Source organism: Neophocaena asiaeorientalis, unplaced genomic scaffold, assembly GCF_003031525.2.
Source record: "Neophocaena asiaeorientalis asiaeorientalis breed wild unplaced genomic scaffold, Neophocaena_asiaeorientalis_V1.1 scaffold225, whole genome shotgun sequence".
NCBI lineage: Eukaryota > Metazoa > Chordata > Mammalia > Artiodactyla > Phocoenidae > Neophocaena > Neophocaena asiaeorientalis.
The window spans coordinates 5,197,118-5,219,518 of NW_020172364.1; the positions used below are offsets into that span (position 1 = coordinate 5,197,118).

A 22,401-nucleotide genomic window follows, 5' to 3' on the forward strand; every position below is an offset into this window, starting at 1 on the left:
TTGGGGGAACCACCTGAGGGAATTCGGAAGAAGACATACAGACCAGAGCAGCACAAGTCCAGACAGCTGTCTGGCTGGAGTGGGGGTTAGGTGATCTATATGAAGAGGTAGCCATACTCCCAAACTCTGGAAAACTTAAAATGCGTCTAGTGAGAGGTGGTGGTAGTAGGGCCACCTAAGGGCATCCTCTAGTCATGAAAATGCCTCAGGCTGTAGGTGTGGTCTCATGAGTAAGTACAGGACAGTAGCTCATGTGGTGTGATTTGAAAGGTAAGCCAGTCTCTCCTCCACTGATTTCTAAATTCCACTATTAGAGCTGCTTACCTTCCTTTTATGAGTCATTGAGTCACTCTGGAAATTCAAATACCACTCCCCTCAAGGCTGGCTAACATCCTAGTGACTGAAGCAGTTTTCTTTCCTCTTAGAACCATAAAAACATGATTAAAGGGAAGGCCTGCTGGCTCCATTGTGGAGAGCCTGAGGGAGGGAGGGAGGGGGTGGATTCAGACAAAAACTTAGCATCTTTTCCTTTGAGCCCCTCCTAGCATGGTGGCTCTATCAGTCCTACCATCAGTCATTAAATCAGTTTAATGAGTTGTGAAATTAATGGGGTGTGCTATTTTAAAAACACATAATACAATAGCATAGAATGCAACGGAATGAGATGGAATTGAAAATAAGAGTGCATCTCCTTTCAGTTATACATACATGTATACACCTATCATAATATAAAGTGTATTTCTTATTCTAGGTTGAGGTTTAAAAAATGTTGAAAAGTCATCAACCTCATAGGACAAGGAATAAAGACCAATGTTACCAAAAAACAAGCCCAGTTTTAATAAAAGAGAATCCATCGTAGACAGTCAGACTTGAAGGCAAGTCTGGGAGTCTGGAGCATACGAGGAATGGTGGAGGGGTGGCAGATCTGGACAGTTCTCTGCAGTGGCAAATAGACTTGGTTGGTGTGGACCTGGAGGGCTGAACTAGAGCTGAGAGAAAATGCTGGAGGGAGATCTTCTCTAAGGAGATTCTCTGTAAGGAAGACCTTCCATTAGTCAGCACTCTCCAACAGTAGGAGGAAATGCATGGCAAGGGAGTGAGATGCCCGCATCTTTGGGAACATCCAAATTCAAGTTTCTCTCCTTGAAAGGTCTAATTCTGGGGGCTTCCCTGGCAGTCCAGTAGTTAAGACTTGGTGCTTCCACTGCAGGGGGTGAGGGTTCAATCCCTGGTGGGAGAAATAGGATCCCTCAGGCCGCAGGAAAAAAAAAAAAAAAAGAAAAAAAAATGTCATTCTCTTCTTACCCACTGGCCAACTGGATTCTGCTTCTTAGCACCTGCTCTTGCCAAGGTTTCCAGTGTGAAACTTAATAAAGGGAAACCTCACTAAGATGGAGGCAGGAGGCCAAAAGGGGAAGCTCTCACACAGTAATACTGATGTCAATTGCAGGAGGAACTGTCAATTATAGACCCCAACAGAAGACTCATCAACAGGAAAGAATCATCAATTACAGGCCCCAACAGGAAAAGGTGTACATTGCATGCCTAGAAGAAATCTACTACCCTAGCAATTCAACCAATGAGTAACTGTCATCACCCTGAGCTCTCACTTTTGTCCAATGGACTTTTATTCAAAACATCCCCTCCCAACTTCCTCCTTTTTTTCTATAAAATAACATTCCTCTTTGTTTTTTGGACTTGCCTATGGCATTTGCTATAGCTTGCTTGTTCTGAATTGCAATTCCTTTGCTATTCCCAAATAAACCCATTTTTGCTGTAAAATAACTGGCTGTTTTATTTTTAAGGTCAAAACCAGTAACCCAGTTGTCAAATCCAACAGGCACCTTTCAGGCCTTCTTTGCTTTATTTGCTCTCTATGCAGCCTTGGCCTTTGCAGAAAACAACCCCCCCCCCCCAAGCTCTTTTATCTTTGTAAGTGTTCCTCCGCAGTCTCATTCCACTTTTTCTTTGCCATTGTTAAATACTGGGTGTTTCCACAATCCTATCCTCGGCCCTCTCCTCACAGTGCACCCTTTTCCTCAGGGATCTCATCCACTTCCACAGCTTCAATGACTCCCAGGCATGCTGCTCCAGCCCTGCACTCTTGCACTCTCCCTTCAATCCAGATCTGCATATCCAACTGTCTACTGTGACTCCCTACTCTGTCCCAAACTACCCTGAATCAGCACCTTTCCATGCCCCCAACCTGCCCTTCCTCTATATTCTGGTCATGCCCAGGAAGAGCCAATACTCAGGCCAGAGGCCTGAGGCTGAACCTAAGCTCCTCACCCTTTCTCTCCTGCCAAACCCAGGCACCAGTCTGGGAGTGTGACTGTCCATTGTGTGTTCCCTCGTCTCCACGATGCCAGGTGGCTTGTTAACTCAGACCCTCATCTGCCTGGTCTCTCACAACAGCCTCCTGCTGGTCCGCCTGCCTTGGGTTTTGTGTTCTTCCCCTTGGTCTGCTCTAAATTGCCAACCAAATCACATCTTTCCCAGTAATAAAATTCTTCAGTGGTTTCTATTGCCTATAGAATAAAAGGTAATCTTTTCATGATACACAAAGCTCTTTATGATCTGGCCTTTGATTATCAATTCAGTCCCAAAGCGGGACCTTTAGAAACATTTTCCACCATACAAGGGAATTCAGCATTGCAACTGGTATTAACACTGCTGCCAGACACATTTTATACTGTGCTCTATGCTTTACATATATTATCTAATTTAGTCCTCATAACAACCATGTAAATTAAGCATTGCCTTTCCTATTTTTAGACAGGAAATATGAGGCAAGATGCTTAGTAAATATGGTGAGGATACAGAAGGAACCCCCCAATGCTTTTGTTTAAAAATGCCTCTCTGATCTTATCATTCTGCACATTTCAGAAGCTCAGAACTCTAAGAGGACCCAGAGACACACAACATGAGAGAACACCACAGAACTTGAAGTCAGAAGGCAGGGGATTTGAGTCCTGACTCTGCCTCTTATAACTAGTTGACTTTAAACAATTTTTTTCATTTCTTGAATATTGGTTTCCTCATCTTAAAGATGGGAATAACTAATAAAAAAATCTGAGTTAGTATTAGGATTCAGTGAGTTAATATATGCAAAAAACAAACAAAAAAACCCCCAAACCCCACCTAGCATAATGTCTATCATACAATGGACACTCAATAAATAATTATTGTTATCATCCTATTGCAAATACAACCACTTAGCAACATGACAATCAGCTGACAGCATTTGGGTGCTTTGTGCTGTAACACAGATTTATGAACTTGATCTCATCCTGCTTCAGGTTGCTGTAATTTTGTAATTACTCATCAAACTTTTATCCACTAGTTTCAGCACCCACTGATGATTCTTTCCTGGATTAATTATTACTATGATAGTGAATTTCTAATTCCATCCTCCCTTCTATATTAGTTGGGATTCTACTGTGAGGTAGAGTTTTCCCTTCTTTCTTTCTTTATACTATACTATACCTTATACCATAAATACTACATATACTATCAATATATAAAATGTTTATATAAATATACATAATACATAAGTATAAATGTGTATTACTTTTACATATATTTACTTATATTCATGGACTCTTACTTTATTCAATGGCTTATAATCCATTACCATCATTATTTGTTTTGATTTTCAAATTGTCCCAGATTTGGCCACAGCAAGCTCATTCAAGGTGATTCCTTGTTCTTTAGACATATTCCTATCATTCTCTGATCACATCTTTATTTTCTGGTACTACAAAGTATTTCAGGATCATCTTTTTCTTCCTCAGTACTATCCTGAAATCAGTCATTTTCCCAAAGATCCCTGATTCTTTCTAGTGGGGAATGGTTTTTGAAACCAAGGTTTGGGTACTAGGTATGCTCGTTGCTACTGGGGTGTCACTACTTCTAGGCCCTGTCAGGGACAGAGCTAGGAAATATATTCACATGTACATACATATCTCATCTCTGGCTATTTATCTATCTTCCCGTCCGTCCGTCCATCCATGCATTCATGTTAAAAACCCCAAGTTCATACTCATACACTCTGTCGTTCCATATTGTTAAACTCCCTTCTCCAACAAACTCTGTTTCCATTATCTACAATGTGCTTATTTTCTCAACCCTAAAATATACAGAAAGTAGTTTTGGAAGTGCTAGCCACATCTCTGTGAAAAATAGAGTTCAAGATTTATTTATAGTTCCTCTGTCTTCATCCAACTGCATATCTTCAAAGGACTATTTTCAGAAGTTACTTAGGTTAGTTCTTTCCCACTCCCATTCATTCCTGTTTGTATTTCACTGTAGGGTTATCCTCCATTCCCACTGATTCTTTTTTAGTATGGTTTCAAAAGTCAGAACTATATAAAAAGGTTTCTTCAGAGAAGTCTTGCTTTCCCCCGTTCCCTTTACTCTGTTTCCATCCCCCTCCTTATCATCTTTTCTCCACCCCATACTTATGTTTTCTAGTTTATTCTTCCTGCTTATTTTCACATCATTGAGCAGATATTTTCTTATTTCCCCTTCTCTACCTACAAAAGGTAGCACACTGTAGATTGTCTTTTGCACAGTTTTTTTCACTTAACAAAATGTCCCATGAATCATTCCATATCTTCATAGATATCCTCCTCATTTAGAACCAAATTTGACTGCAGCATTTACCTGCTTAAAACCCTTCAGAGGCCTCCACTGGCTTCCAGGATCAAAGGCAGGTTCTTTGGCCAGTTGCATTAGATCCTTCATCTGTGGCACAGCTCACCTCCCCGTCCTTACTCGAATGACCTCCGGCTCCACATGCCCCACGTTACAGCCAAGTCAACCTACTGTGTACTCCTAGCACCTAGCAAAGTATTTGGCACATGGTAGGACCTCATAAACGTTAGTTAAGGGACTGACAAACACACCATGCCTTTAATCTACCTGGAATTCCCTTCACTCCTTCCTTCCCATAACAAACCACTACTCATATGTCTGGCTGCAGATACAAAGGTCACTATAGTTTTTTTGAACTCTTCGACCAAACCAAGCTGTTCTCCCAGCTGCATTCCCATAGAACACATACATTGTCTATATTTTCCTGTTGTAGTAGCTGACAGTCCCATGTGGGAGACAGACACCTTAACAGATAATTAACACACAGTTGGTAAGAGGAGTGGTACAGATAAATACAGGGAACTATGGGGCTAGCTACTGTGTCCGTAGCAGGCACAGGGCAGGTGGAAAGATTCCTGAAGTTGAGAAGGAGTACCAAGGTAAAGAGGTATATGTTGCAATAACTAAACAAATACTCCTGTTATCATCATTGCTGCTCCACTGCAGCTCAGTGCTTGGCTTCATAGTGGAAGAAACTGCACCATTCTTTTTTAAAAATTTTATTTTATATTAGAGAATATTGATTTACAATGTTGTGTTAGTTTCAGGTGTACAGTAAAGTGATTCATTTATATATATACATATATCCATCCTTCTTCAGATTCTTTTCCCATATAGGTTATTACAGACTATTGAGTAAAGTTCCCTTTGCTATACAGTAGGTCATTGCTGATTATTTATTTCATATATAGTAGTGTGTATTTGTTAATCCCAAACTCATAATTTATCCCTCCCTCCATGTTTCCCCTTTGGTAACCATAAGTTTGTTTTCTAAGTCTGTGAGTCTGTTTCTGTTTTGTAAATAAGTTCATTTGTACCATTTTGTTTTAGATTCCACATATAAGTGATATCATATGATATTTGTCTTTATTTGTCTGACTTACTTCAGTTAGTATGATAATCTCTAGGTCCATCATGTTGCTGCAAATGGCATTATTGCATTCTTTTTTATGGCTGAGTAACATTCCATTGTATGTACCACATCTTCTTTATCCATTCCTCTGTTGATGGCCATCTAGGTTGCTTCCATGTCCTGGCTATTGTAAATAGTACTGCAATGAACATTGGGGTGCCTGTGTCTTTTTGAATTACGGTTTTCTCCACATATATGCCCAGGAGTGGGATTGCTGGGTCATATGGTAGTTCTATTTTTAGTGAAACTGCACCATTCTTTTTTTTTTTTTAGAATAAACATAATTCAGTGTTTTTATTCATATTTTTGAAGTTTGTCTGAAATGTATTAATAAACCTTTACATAACTCGAAGGTGTGGCATAAGGCTTGTTTTTTTAAAATTTACACATTCAAGATTGAATAACAAGTGTATTAATATAAATTTTTTTCCTTTTCAAATATAACTCAACACAGCTTTTATCCCAGTTTATTTCTCCATTTACTGGATGCATTTATGGAAGGCACATAACAGGTATTTTGTTTTCTATTATAGCAACTTAAATGTAGGTAAGACTTATATAAACCTACTTCTGTTATTTAAGGAAACTGGCAGATTTTCAAATAGTGCTACAAATTACTATGACACCAGATCCTATGGGTATGTTGAGAAAGCCTCTTCTTAGGCCAAAGGATAATTATTTTGCATGTCTTCTTATTTGTTAACTATAGGCTGACAACATGTAGAAAACTTGGGCTTAAAAAAATTGCTTTGCTGTTCAGGAGTATATACTATAATCCCCCCCAGGCTATTATTTAAACCAGGGGCCTATTGCCTATAGGCCAAATCGGATCTGCCACTTGTTTTTGTAAATAGCTTAGTGAAACTGCACCACACTTAATTTCCATCGGGAAACACTGCCTGACTCTCCAGATGGTAACTGCTGACCATGCTCCCAAGTGACAGTCCCCTCTGGTTTTCCATCCTTTGATAGAGATGATGGCTACTGCACAAGAGGGCTTGCTCCAGCTGACATCTCTTGGCATTTATCTTTCATCGGCCTATCTTATCACTTCTCTCTTGGAGGCTCTTTGCAGTGCCAACAATCTTCTTATTACCACCCTGAACATCTCTGCTGACAGAAAAAAATGTAATCGGATCTTCTAAATAACACTCAGATTGGATATTGTCAGGCTTGGGTGGGAGAAGAGTGTTTTATGTCCCTACAGCTATGCCACTCTTAGCACTTGCTTCAGCTCCCCTGGCCTCAGTTTCCTTGTCTAAAAATGAGGGGGTGGGAGTCATGGTTTTGAACACATTTCCTAGCTCTGCAATTTCATATACTGGATCAAATCCTATTTGTTCTGTACAGATGCTGGCATGGAAATCACAAGTCAGAAGGAAGATGGCAAATTCAATAGGTATTGAATTGCACCCCAGGTCTCTCTATTCATTCCAATGAATCAGCCATCGCCAATTATCCAGGAACAAACACCTCTTCATCTCTTTGCTCTCATAAAGACATTAATTTATGAATATAGCATCAGATTGGGGGAGCTTGTTTATATGCGTCTGATGATTTATAACAGACTGTATTTTTAAAAGGGAAGAATCACTAAAAACTAGAAAGATACAAATCCCTCTCTCTCTTCCCAGACTTGTGACAAGTCACATCTTGATAACTGTACCATCTCTGGGCTTTCGCCCTTGCTGATCCTTCTTCAACTCTGCAACTCCTGTTCAGCCTTTGGAGTTCAGTTCAAGTGTCACCTACTCTAAGAAGCTCCCTTTAACTGCCTGGACGGGGCTGGACATATCTTCTCTGCTATCCAATAGCTCCTTGGGCTCTTCTCCATTGCGGCACCCACCACACTGCAGTGTACTTGCCCACCCTTTCCTGCGAGACTGAGCTCCTTCAGGGTGGAAACTGTGTTCTGCCCACTTTGTAGCTCTAGTTATTAGAGGACTTCTAAGTGTTCATTTCTTGACCACTAGAAAAGTGGTTCTCAACTTTCTTTGACTGAGACTATTCGCATGGAGCAAAAGTCCTACCACACCTGTTTGCACTTCCCAATAGAAAAAAGACTGGGTGCTAACGAAGAACTGGAGAGGAACAAAAGACACTAGTTGACGTAAAATTGATAATATTAGTTCTGCGTCACTTATAAAAAATATGAATTGGTGTATATATTTTAATATTAAAGTAATTACCCATAATTTTATAACTATAAACTATAATCTATAAACTTATAATAGTCATTTTATTAGGCTTAACTTACAGTACGCTAGGGGTTAACTTGCTTGAATTCATCAATGGACTGTCACTTTTGTCATAGTCTATTGCATTGATGGTTCATGCCTCCTGACATTCACGTCCTTTTAATTTTCTACCCCTTGAGTCTGGGCTGTGCCTGTGACTTGCTTTAACTTGCAGTAGAAGTGATGTCGTGGCAGTGTCAGGCCTAAGCCTGAAGGCCTGACAGCTTCCACTTTTGCGCTCTTGGAAGCACTGGACTGCCACGTCAGGAGTTCAGCCACCTTGCTGGAGAGATCACAGAGAAACCATGTGGACAGAGGGAGGAGAACCAAGCAACCCAACTGATGATGACACCTGAAGCCCCTGTGGTGAGGTCCCAGTCAAGCCATCCAGCCAGCACGCAGTCATGTACGCCACCCTGGCTGTGATGCTGGACGTGAAGACACTTTGCATTTTACAGCTCTAGTAGACATGACGTGGAGTGGAGATAAGCTGTCCCTGCTGAGCCCTGCCTGAGTTCTGGATGCACAGAATCACGCAGAATAATAAAATAACGGTTGAGCCACTATGCTTTAGGATAGTTAGTTATGCAGTCATAAATAACCAAAACAACTAAAGAAGCATGTTTGGGTTCAGATTACATATGTATCTGTTTAGCAAGAGAGGATTCATGATTCATGCTTGAACTGCAGCTTGCTCATGTCTTAAAATCTAGTAACTGGAAAATTATAGGCCTAAAATACCTTTGAGGCAAATATGTATCACTGCGTGCTGTCGAGTTAACCAAATATCCTCCACAAACTAATGGGATAATGATGAAGTTAAATGAACTACCATTTCTAATTAAAAAGCAAGAATAGCAGTAGCTGAACACCACAACTAACTCAAAACAAGTCTGACATTGCAATGATAACAGCATGACTTTCCCCCAGGTCACAGGATTCTCGAACCATCTGGCTGAGTGAGGAGCCAGTAGTTGCTGAACATTTAGAAGCAGCTTGACTTCACAAATAACCCAATTAGAGCCCCTGGAGAACTTGGTAATGACCTAATTTGATTTCATGAGTAGCAACTATGAGTAATCCCTAATAACTCATTTAGTAAATTACCAGTATATAAGTCCTTACACAAACATAAAAACAAAAGCCTTGGATTTGTGTGCTACCCATAAGAATTCAGAAAGGACTTGCATTTGAGGATTCTGCATCTCATTAGTGGTCTCAGAGTGAACATGAGAAGCCCTGCTCTGGCGGAGGTGTGAAAATGTCAGGCTGAACAGAGCTGCCCAGGTGCAGGGGACTGGTAGCCAGGAGACGCATGCAGTCTCCCGGGAGAAGCTGAGACCTGCTACTTGAGGGGCTGCCTTTGGTACAGGCAGGCAGTGTCAGACTGGGGAGTGTTTAAATCCCAGGGCCATCACAGCTCAAGTGGGCTCATTCATTCCCTTATTTGTTTATCTGTTATACAAGTCATTAAAATAGAAGCCATAGCAGCAAACTTCATTTATAGACTATCACACATCTGGTGCTTTGCACACTGCATCTGTAATAGTCAACAACGCCTGAGAGCAAGGTATTTTGATGCCCATTTTACAGCTGTAAAAACAGCCCCAGAGTGATTCTCTTAAGTTCATCCATCAGTAAGTGACAGAACTGGTATTTGAACTCAAGTCTGTTTAGTTCCAAAGCCCATGGTCTTTCTTTTACCATAACATCTCTGGATGAATACCTATTGAGTACCGAAGTGCCAGGTCCTGTGCTAAGTGCTGATACCATCAATAAACCAACTATGGAGAGCCTAAATCCTCATCCTCAAACTGGAAGGTAAATTAAAAGCTAGAGGAAAAACCATGGCATGCACCTGGAAAGCCAATATTATTTGAGGGGAAAAACATCTACATTATATTAAACATGAACAGAGAATGGCATAGAATGCAAAATATTCAGGAAGTTTGAGGTAAAACATGAGACTTTGGAAAGAAATTAAGTTCTTGCCCTGGGGCCACCTTTGCTCTCAAAAATGTGGGAGAGTGTTCACTTGGCTCTGCCATTTGGGGCACGCTAACGTGGAAATGCTAAAGAAGGGGTGCTATAAACATCAGGACCAAGGTCCGATTCTGGACTCCAGAGCTGAGGGGCTGATGTAGGGATAAGAGCATGAGAGGAGGCCTCCTTCACAAAACTAACGCCTGGGGAAAATGACTCACATCCAGTGTCAGGGAGCCTTCTTCCCAAAGCACCAAGCACAAGTCTGGCATTGGAATTAGAACAGAATTCAAATCTTGGCTCTACCACTTACTAGTATGTGACATTAAACCAGCGTTCTTCATCTCTACATGGGTATAATAATAGTAGTAGTACATGTTTCACAGGGTTGTCATGGGAATTATTTGTATAATGTTTTATGAGTATCATAGCAAGTAAAATTTCCTATCAGTGGTCCTTAAAGTGCTGTCCTAACACCAGCAGTATTGGCATCAACTGGGACCATGTAAGAAAAGCAAATTCTCAGAACCCACCCCAGATCTCCAGAAATTCAGGGTGGTCCAACAATTTGTGTTTTATAGAGCCCTGGGGATTCTGATGCATGCCAGTGTTTATAAGCACTGCTTTACATTAACGTAAGGGACAGAAAGAAGAGAAGCTTGGACTACCTGCAGTTATTCCTTCTCCTTAGGGGGCCCTAAAGCAGACAGATTCTGGATCTCTCAAGGCCTTTCCACTTTCCCAAGGCAGGAAAACATCATTGGGAAGCCAGAGCCCCATGACTGTCAGACCTAAAATTCTCATGATATGATTTATATTCCCCGGGGAATTTTCCTTTCTTTACAATCTGGATCTATGTTTCATACTCCTCCTATCACATTTTGTGCCAAATATATAATCTTGAGGAGGGCACAGAGCAGATAATAGGAGTTTCCTACCAAAAACTGAAGGGCAAAACCCAACAAACAGAAAAGCCTGAGAGGGTGAGAAAATGACAGCCCTATTCATGCCACAGAGCATCCCTGTATCAGGAAAGGAATAGTCACAGAAGAGACACATCAAGATATGAGTATGGGGCTCAGGCAGAACTAGAAAAAGACAGCACTATAAAAATATCAGGTATTGGGCTTCCCTGGTGGCGCGGTGGTTGAGAGTCTGCCTGCCGACACAGGGGACACGGGTTCGTGCCCCGGTCCGGGAAGATCCCTCATGCTGCAGCAGTGGTGTAAAACCACACCACAGAGACAACACTCAAGTTTAGAAGTGTGTGAAACTGCATTAAGCTTGGAAAGTTCCTGTGGGCCAGGAGGAGCTTGTGGTGAGCTGGCCCGTGAGCATTCTCCACTTGATGAAGCTCTTGTGTTCTCCCTCCCCTCCCTCCTTTTCTACCCCTCCATCTCCATTCTCTAATTCTCCTTTCCTTTTCCTTCTCCCCACTTCCTGATTCCCATAACAATCTGAAGAATAGCTGCTATTTATTGAGAATCTACTGCCTTCTCTACATTAATGTAATCCTCAAAATAATCTTTCAAGGAATTATCATGCCACTGTATCTAGGCTCAGACTCCTTGCAGGCAGCTAAGCCATTATTCAAGCCCATGTCTGCCCGATGCAAAGCCCATACTTTCCCCGGCATCTGTGCTGGCTTTCAGACCTGGGAAAATTATTAATACTATCTCTAGATTACAGACTGCCTGAGGATCAATTTTCTGGCTCATTTCAGGAACCCAGGGTTTAGTTTATAGAAGACTCTGGGCAGTCATGTGCCTCTTCTTCCACCAACTCTATAGAGCAGCAATGTCCTTTGGGGAATTACATAACTATGGTTCAGCACCATGGACAACAGCACCCAGACATGGCTATACCTTATTCTGACCCCTGACAATATGTCCCTGGATGGCCCCCTCCACCTCAGAGGTGTCTAGCCGCCAATTTGAAAAACACCTTATTAATAATGGTTAACCTTTACAACATGCCAGACTGCCCTAAGCAATTTACATGATTTATCTGGTTAACTACTCCTAACAACCCTAAGAGGTAGATACAAATATGCCCATTTTAAAGATGAGGAAACTAAAGAACAGAGAGTTAAGTAACTTGTCCTAGGTCATGCAGCTATGAACTGATAAATACAGGATTCAAATCCAGATAATGTGACTCTGGGGTGGTTCTTCACCATTATGCCATGTGACACAAAGATAAAAGGGGGCAATGAAATCATATGACAGCACTTGGCATTAGATAATCATCAAGAAAATACAAACATATTTGTAATAATTTAAAAATATTCTAATTTGAGTAAAAGCACAAAATCTAAATCTTTGCTCTTGCCACACAGTATCTGGTACCATTATTTTAGGCTGGGAAATGTCATTTGTTTTCATACTCATTTAAATCATACTTCACTGGATAGAAACAATAATAAGGCATTATTGCCACCTTATCAATTTGTTAACAATTTAGAAATAGGGAACATCCTTGTTGCTAAGAAAGCAATGAAATAGAAACTCTCCTACACTGCTGGTATTGAAGTAAATTAGCCAAAATAACACTATATATCAGTAGCCTCGAAATGTACATTTCTGTGTAATTTTACTTCTGTAAGTTTATCTTAAGAAAGTAACTATGGATTTTTGAGGTAGTGGTCAAGACGGTGGAGTAGGAAGACCCTGAACTCATCTCCTCCCATGGGCACACCAAAATTACAACTATGTACAGAGCAACTATTGATGAGAAAAACTGGAAGACTAGCAGAAAACATCTTCTACAACTAAATATATGGAGAGGGAACCACAATGAGACAGGTAGGAGGGACAGAGATGCGGTATGGTCAAGACTCATACTCCTCAGTGTGTGACCCACAAACGAGAGGATAATTACAATCGCAGAGGTTCTCCCCAGGGAGCGAGTAGTCTGAGCCCCACATCAGGGTCCCCAGCCTGGGGGGTCCTGCACTGAGAAGATGAGCCCCCAGAACGTTTGCCTTTGAAGGTGTCGGGGCTTACTTTTGGGAGATCCAGAGGACTGTGGGAAATAGAGACTCCACTCTTAAAGGGTGCACACAAAATCTCACCTGCCCTGGAACCCAGGGCAGAAGCAGTAATTTGAAAGAAGTCGGGGTAAAACCCACTTACTGATCTTGGAGAGCCTCCCGGAGAGGCAGGAGGCAATTGGAGCTCACCCTAGGGACACAGACACTGGTGAGAGCCATTCTGGGGGGCTTGTTCTACCACAGGGACACTGGCGCTGGCAAGGGCCATTTTGGAATCCTCCCTCTATCTTATTAGTGCCAGGGCCTAGTCCCACCCACCAGCTTTTCAGTCCCAGTACTGAGATGCAACCAGCTGGGGAGAGATACAGCCCCAATCATGAGCAGGCCTGCTGCCTTAAGACCCCCTGAGCCCACAGCTGTCCCAGGACTGCCTCTGTCCACTAGAGGGCCCAGGACCTGGCCCTGAACACCAGTGGGCCAGCACTAGCCCAAGGACCTTGCCTCACCCACCAGTGGTCAGGCACCAGCCCCAGGAGCACTGCAGCCCTGCAGCCTGCCATACCAGGACACAGCCCACCCATCAGCAGGCCAGCACTGGGCCCACAGGGCCCCAGCCCTGCCCACCAGTGGGCAAAGTAAGCCACCACTAGCTCTGGAACACCTTGGGTCTCTCAGCCAGTCACCTGGGAAACTGGCCCCATCCACCAGTGGGTTGACACCAGATTTGGGACACCTCGGACCTCACGGTCAGCTGTGTCAAGAACTGGCCCTGCCCACCAGCAGGCCAACACTAGATCTGGGACCCACAATTACCTATTCCAGAACTCAGCTCCACCCAACAGTAGGCCAGCACTAGCCCTGGGAAATCCCAGGGCTCCAAGCCAGCAGCCTCATGACCCAGCCCCACCCACCAGTGAACAGCAGCCTCTGCACAAGGTAGGGCCTGGCAAGCAGCTGGGTGGGGAGCCGGCCATGCCGACCAGACCACCCGTTAGTCAGCCCGCCACAACGGAAGGACCCACGCAGCCCACATAGGGGGCACCCTTAGAGCATACAGTTCTGGTGACCAGAGGGGAGTGAGCTGCTAGGACACACAGGATATCTCCTACAAAAGGCCACTTCTCCAAGGTCGGGAAACATAACAAATACCAGATTCATAGAAATAAAAACAGCAAATTAGGCAAAATGAGGCAACAGAGGAGTACGTTCAAAACAAAGGAACAAGTTAAAACCCCAGAAGAAGAACTAAGTGAAGTGGAGAAAGGCAATCTACCCAATAGAGAGTTCAAGGTAATGAGCGTAAAGATGTTCAAAGAATTTGGGGGAAGAATGGATGAACAGAGTGGGAAGTTTTTAATAAAAAGAGTTAGAAAATATAAAGAAGAACCAAACAGAGGTGAAGAACACAATAACTGAAATGAAAAATACACAGAAGGAATCAACAGTAGATTAGATGAGATGAGACAGGTTAGTGGAAATCACTGAAGCTGAATAGAAAGAAGAATAAAAGGAAATGAGGACAGTTTAAGAGATTTTGGACAACATCAGATGTACTAACGTTCACATTATAAGGGTCCCAGAAGGAGAAGAGAGACAGAAAGGGGAAGAGAACATATTTGAAGGCATAATAGCTGAAAATTTCCTTAACTTGGGAAGGGAAACAGACATCCAAGTCCAGGCAGCACAGAGAGTCCCAAAAAGGATCAACCCAAAGAGGACCACACTAAGACACATGGCAATTAAAATGGCAAAAATTAAAGATAAAGAGAGACTATTAAAAGCAACAAGGAGAAAGCAATGAGTTACATACAAAAGAACTTCCATAAGGCTATCAGGTGACTTCTTAGCAGAAACTCTGCAGGCAGAAGGGAGTGGTATAATACATTTAAAGTGGTGAAAGATAAAAACCTAAAACCAAGAATACTCTACCCGGCAAGGCTTTCATTCAGAATTGATGGGGAGATCTAAAGTTTTACAGACAAGCAAAAGCTAAAAGAGTTCAGCACCACTAAACCAACTTTACAAGAAATGTTAAAGAGACTTCTCTAAGTGAAAAGGAAAAGGCCACAACTAGAAACATGAAGATTATGAAAAGAAAAACTCATCAGTAAAGGCAAATATACAGCAAAGGCAGTAAATCAACCATGTAGAGAGCTAGCAGAAATGTTAAAAGACAAAAGTAGTAAAGTCATCTATATCTGCAATAAGTAGTTAAGTGATACACAAAACAAAAATACGTAAAATATGATGTCAAAAACAGTAAACACAGCGGTAGTGAGTAAAAACATAGGTTTGTTAAAATGCATTTGAACTTAAGAGATCAGCTACACAAAATAATCATATATATATTGCTATGTACAGTGTGGGGAATACAGTCAATAACTATGTAATATCTTTCTTTCTTTAGAAATTTATTTTATTTATTTATTTTTGGTTGTGTTGGGTCTTTGTTGCTGCACACGGGCTTTCTCTGGTTGCAGTGAGCGGGGGCTACTCTTTGTTGCGGTGCGCAGGCTTCTCATTGCAGGGCACAGGCTCTAGGTGCACGGGCTCTAGGCGCACGGGCTTTAGTAGTTGTGGCACATGGGCTCAGTAGTTGCGGCTCTTGGGCTCTAGAGCGCAGGCTCAGTAGTTGTGATGCACTGGCTTAGTTGCTCCACAGCATGTGGGATCTTCCTGCACCAGGGCTCAAACCCACATCCCCTGCATTGGCAGGCGGATTCTTAACCACTGCGCCACCAGGGAAGTCCCTGTAATATCTTTACATAGTGACATATCATAACTAGACTTACTGTGGTGATCATTTTGAAATGTATAGAAATACCAAATCACTATGTTGCATAAGAGGAACTAACATAGTGTTACAGGTCCATTATACTTCAAAAACAAACAAACAAACTCACAGAAGAAGAGATCAGATTTGTGGCTATCAGAGATGGGGGTGGGGGGAGGGGGAACTGGATGAAGGTGGTCAAAAGGTAGAAACTTCCAGTTATAAGATAAGTAAGTACTCGGGTTGTAATGTACAACTTGATAAATATAATGAACACTGCTTATGTTATGTATGAAAACTGTTAAGAGAGTAAATCCTAAGAGTTCTCATCACAAGAAAAATATTTTTTCTATTTCTTTAATTTTGTATCTCTATGAGATGATGGGTATTCATGAAGCTTATTGTGATAATCATTTCATGATGTATGTAAGTCAACTCATTATGCTATCCACCTTAAACTTATACACTGCTGTATGTCAATTATATCTCAAACTTAAAGAAAAAACAAAACTAGAAAGTGAGCATGTTTCTCATGAGCCATTATGGACAACTTACAGAATTTATTACAAAGAGAGAAGTTAAAGTTGTAGAATAGTGTATACAGTACAAAAAGGTGAAGAGGAATAAAATATAGATATAGATCTTAAAAAAAGAAAGTAACTATGGACAAAAATAACAGCACTACCTCTGAGACTACTGTTAGTACTTCTACAAGATTGCAGCTCTGAAGATATTTTTGGCAGTATGTTTATAATAGCAAAAAATTCCAAACAATTTAAATGTCTCACAATATGGGACTGCTAAATACATTTTGGTACATGTATCTAATTAAATACTATGGGGAAATGTCTTATACAGATTAAATGTCAACAGCCAAAAGTTAGTTAAAATATTAAACTGTAAATATTTGTAGTATGTGCTGAACTGTGCCAACCAGATCCCCTTTTGGAAAGGATTTACTTCCCCAGCGACTTGGGAGTGCTGCTGGAAGACAGCTCTCAGCTGTCAGCCCTTTTCAGGAACTGCCTTAGCTGCAAAGACCTGCCTTGCCCAAGGTCATGCCCCCTTCCTGGGCAACCCACATACAATTACTGAATGATACAAATGGGAAGGGGCATAAAGGCCGGGTCCCCTCAACCCAATGGGAAACAACTCAGCAGGGCCATCCCAGTCCAAATTCTCTGCCAATCCTGCTCTGTGCCATCCCTTCCACAAGTAGTGATCCCAAAAGCATTCCCTTTAAAATTAATAACACTCCTGCACTGCAATCTCCATCTCAGAATCTGCTTCCCAGGGAAGTCAATCTGCAACAATATGGTAATTTTAAAAAACCCCATATAGTCTTAAGTAACTTCTTGTTTAAGAAGAAAGTGAAAATATGGAAGAGTTACCTATCAATCTAGTAAATGTGCAGTTTGATTATAGGACGCTTGTAGCCTTAAATAAATTTCTTAGAAAACAAGGAAGATGAAAATAAATAAGCCTCCAACTCAGGAAGCTGGAAAAGGAGCAAAAGAAAGCTAAATAAAGCTAAAAAGGGCAGCACTAAAGATGAAGGCTAGAACCCACAACAAAGCAAAACAACTGGACAGTAAGTAAAATCAAAAGCTCTTTTTGCTGTTGTTGACAAAAATCAATAAAATAGACAATTCTTTGGGAGAGAGAGAGAGAGGAAGAGGGGGAAGAAGAGGAGGAACCACCAATATTAGGAATAAAAATGGGGGCATCACTATAAACGCAAAAGGTTTTATTAAATGATAGGAGAATAAGATCATCAACTTTTACAGCACTCCTTTTGAAAGCCTAGATGAAATGGGAAGACTTTTGAGAAAGCACTGGCACTGTGCAGCTCAGAGACAGGAGAGCTCAGCTCGCAATGGTGCTCACACGGCTGTGTGAAAGGGCAGAGAAGAGAAAAGACTCGGGTTTACTAAGTGTACCTGACATGCTGGCACTGCAGGGAGGAACCGCTGAAATCAAAACCTCAAACCTCCTAAATTGGGTCTAATTTAAAGGAGTTTCTTCATGCTATAAGATTATTTCTTGTATTTTCAATTTCAATAAAAATTATAGCTAATGGATTCCTTAGTTCAAAATAATTAGGAGTATGCCGTTTCATTTCCCCCAAATCTCTTCCAAACCCATGAGCCTTGTTCACTCAAGGGTGTGTATGGGTTGGGAGTGTCAGGAGACCTATACGCCAGGGCCTGTGAGGCGTAAAGCACTTCTCGACTGTTCCTCTGCACCACTGGTTTCTGATGTGGAGAACAACATACCAACAGTATTCTATACCCAGAAATATAGATCTGTCAGAAAATAGAAAAGTATAACCCAGGAGTTCAACAAACCTGGGTCTGCATTTCCTAGATTTGTGGCCTTGAGCACATTACTTATTCTTACTTCATCTCTCTGAGTCCAAGTTTCCTCAGCTGGAAAATGGGAATAGTTGGTGTCACCTTGCAGAATAGCATTAAACATAATGAATACAGATTTCTTAGCACAGTGCCATAGGACTCCATGGATGCCAATTGCCTTCCCTTCTTTTTTATCAGATACAAGTAAATGTGCCAAGATCCCCTGATACCTTGCATGGCCTCATATAATGGAGAAATGAGTTTACGATGAGAAAAGATATGAATTTCAGGGTGAAAAACTTAGATCTCAATTTAAGGAAGAGGATGGAAGGGAACGATGATGCTTTTCAGAACCAGCTATAAAAGATGAAATGGTATAAATTTTCACTTTCACCCCTCAGAAGCAATTAATGAATAAATCAAAAAAAACTATGACATGGGAACTCTGTGGCAACATCTGCCTGCAGTTGTTAGGAGTGGCTGGGTGCATGAGCTAGACTAGGACACTGGAGGGTTTGGGAGATGAGCACAGAGTTAGTCATTTGGATGAACGTATTTAATAAATTACAGTCCAGTTGGAGGGACTGGCCTCCCTGGGTGAATCACTTTGAACTAGACAAAAATGGCCAGCAGAAAGCAGCCCCAAGTAAAGAAGAAATAGTAGAAAGAGAAAAGTAATTTGATTTGATTGACTAACTCTATTTTGATTGGAGTGTGAAATCATATAATGAAGTTAGTTTGGTCAGAAAGGCAGCCTGTTGCTGATGGAATCACATGCATTTACACAGTCCTCCAACCATTTATAAGGTGTGACTTTTAAATATATAAATAGATCTACTCTCAAACTTACCCTCCTCCCAGCTCCACCTCAAAAACTGAATAACACAGATTTGCCTATCTTTTTCAATGTAAATGTCATTCTCCACGTTCAGCGGGTTGATAATTGGTGTTATTTACTTTCAGCCTCCTTCCTCCTCCCAAAATTTCAATACCAAACCAGAAACCAACTTACCAAGTCTGTTTTGTATTATCTATCAGCTCTGTCCCTTCATTTCATTCCTTGTGACAGCACCTCCAATTTCTGAGTAACAGCCTGCTCACTGGCCCCAGCATCTGCCTCTAGTCTTCAGAATTGTCTCATTCCATTTCAGTCTGCTCTGCATATGAATACTTTACTCTAGGAAAACCACTAGTTTCAATTATTTCCCTTCTCAAGAACTAAGAATTACTTCTGACTATCACTTTGTGTCCAATTCCTTTTCCAAGCATTCAAGGTCCTTTATCATCTAGTCTGACCTGACGTCCCACTAGTTTTCGGCAAGACAGTGAAACACTTGGGAATAGGGATGATGTTGTCATCCGCTCTTCCTGCTGACAGTTGGGATTCTGAGATTAAATGGAAGCAAACAGTGTCAATACTGGATGTAGTTTTCTGGGTCATGATTCCCCATATGCTGAAAGGGGGAGTTCGTATCTAGTAATGAAATGCTTGCATCTCATGAGCATGGGGTGGGGGGGCATGTATTAGCCTAGAGACTGATGAGCACATGATCAAAGAGCTGTAATAACACTTACGAATCAGTCTAAAGTGTAGAACTGCTGGTAAAGCAAACAGGAGAGGGGAAGTGCCTGGTGACATGTACAAATATACACATTATTACAAAGAGTACTAAAAACTGTATTTAAGGACTGGCATGTCTATATGGCAACATGGCTTTGGACCAAAAATTGGTTTATGATGGATATTCATGACCCTAAAGATAGAGCACCTAAAATATCTTATGAGTGAGCAGAAAAGGGTGAGGAACAGTATGATATCATCGTGAGCATGTTCTACCAGCCTCTTGACCACAAGGAGGAAATGAAGGGTGCATTCCTAGCCCCTACTCTTCTGGCATGAAGGAAGTTGGAACAGTGAAAGGGAACTCATGCTGGCTAAACGTTTGCTGAAAGCCTCATTTGGCTAAAAGAGCATCAGACAAGTGTTTCTATTTCCCTTGTTGAAATGGAGTAAAGAAGTCTAACTGGATGAACTCCTCTGGACCTTACTCTGACCAACAGAAAGACCCTGCTTGCAGAAGGGTGAAGCCAGCATAAGAGACATCTTAGGAGAAAGAAGCTACTCCAGCTCAGAGGTCATTATTGTCAAGGAGAAGCCAGGCTGTAATAAACAGCCAGGACCTTTAAACTTAGGCAGACACAAGAGGGAAAAGGAATCGTTCTTAAAAAAAAAAAAAAAGTGCCTGCAGGACTAACCCACAGGTGCATAACTGAAAAGGACGTTTAGAGATAAGAGGGAAGGCACACAATCAAGCAATATACAGGAAGATGGTACAAACTTACATGAAGTACATCATGAAAAAAATAGCTCAGAATGATCTGAAAACATTAAGTGACCAAAGAAATAAACTAACTAACCCAAAACACTACTGACCAAACAATGTTTGAGGGAAGTTTGGGGAGTGGGCTGGTTAATTCTAGAGCAAGTAGAGCAAAGGATAGCTTGGTCTACTGCTTGGGACCAGGATGACCAGGCTCTTTAACCACTGTTATTTGATCTTTGAAGAATTTTGGAGAACAACCAAAGGACTAGAAACAAGCAAACTAATCTTCATTATCAAAATAATATTGTAGAATATGGATTCTACAAACCATAAACAGTGTGAGCATAATATTAATCTTGGCCAAGAGTCCAAATCATATTTTAATGATTTTAAAATAAAAATCACATTATAACCACAATTAACATTTTGCCATAAATTATTTCTAGAATTTCCCTATGTATGTATGCGTACACTTTTTTTTAAAACTCTTTTAACCTCTTTCTGACTTTTTTCACTTATTTGTTTATGGTGACCATTATTTGGTGTTACTAAACATCCTTCTACATATAATATTGTTTTCCATGGCTACATAGTACTTCATTATACAAACGGACCATAATTTATTGCTTGTCCCCCATGTTGTTATTTATTATTATTCATTTCTAATGGTTAAAGACTGTGACCTTTATTATTTCTGTTTTAAGGAACTTGCAGAGATTTTATTTGTAACCTAATACAGAGTTTATTTTTGTAATGTTCTATGAGCCCTGGAAAAGAAATTTCATTCTCTGCATTGTGGGTACTACACAGCATGTATTTTTAAAAAATCATATTCATAATATTACATAAGTTCTCTATTTTTTTTTCTTTACTTGATATAGGAAAGCCCTAGAGTGGCATTTTGAAATCTTTTACCATGGTTGTGCTTTGAATGCAACATTAATTTTGCATCTATCAACATTTATTGATGCATATATTTCCATAACAGTGTATCTTCACTGTGAATTGGACTATTCAGTTATATAAAACCACCCTAATTGTCTTAAAGAATTTGTCCTTGCTAGAGAGGGTGTGGAGAAAAGGGAACCCTCCTACACTGTTGGTGGGAATGTAAGTTGGCACAGCCACTGTGGAAAACAGTATGGAGGTTCCTCAGAAAAATAAAAATAGAATTACCATATGAGCCAGCAATCCCACTCCTGGGCATATATCCAGACAAAACTATAATTCAAAAAGATACACGCACCCCTACGTTTATAGCAGCACTATTCACAATAGCCAAGACATGGAAACAACCTAAATGTCCATCAACAGATGAATGGATAAAGAAGATGTGGTACATATATACAATGGAATACTGCACAGCCATAAAAAATAATGAAATAACGCCATTTGCAGCAACATGGATGCAACTAGAGATTATCATACTAAGTGAAGTCAGAAAAAGAAAGACAAATACCATACAATATCACTTATATGTAGAATCGAAAATATGAACCTATCCATGAAACAGAAACAGAATCACAGACATAGAGAATAGACTGGTGGTTGCCAAGGGGGAAGGGGGATGGGAGAGGGAAGGATTGGGAGTTTGGGGTTAGTAGATACAAACTGGTATATATAGAATGGATAAACAACAAGGTCCTACTGTATAACACAGCAAACTATATTCAATATCCTGTGATAAACCATAATAGAAAAGAATATGAAAAAGAATGTATACATATGTACAACTAAGTTACTTTGCTGTAAGGCAATAATTAACACAACACTGTAATTCAACTAGATTTCAATTAAAAATAAATATCCTGAAAAACATAAAGTATTTGTCTTGAGTTGCATTTAGTCTTACATTAATATCATGACTTTTGCTTTAGTGTTTGTTGCCTGCTATACCTTTTCTCAGCATTTTCTTTTTTTTTTTTTAACATCTTTATTGGAGTATAATGG

General features: G+C 40.8%; 1 protein-coding gene across 5 annotated transcripts in view; it reads right to left on the reverse strand.

Moving 5' to 3' along the window:
- Nucleotides 1-22,401, reverse strand: part of DGKG (diacylglycerol kinase gamma) — a 230,942-nt gene that overhangs the window by 174,321 nt on the left and 34,220 nt on the right. The gene's annotated exons all lie outside the window — the stretch shown is intronic.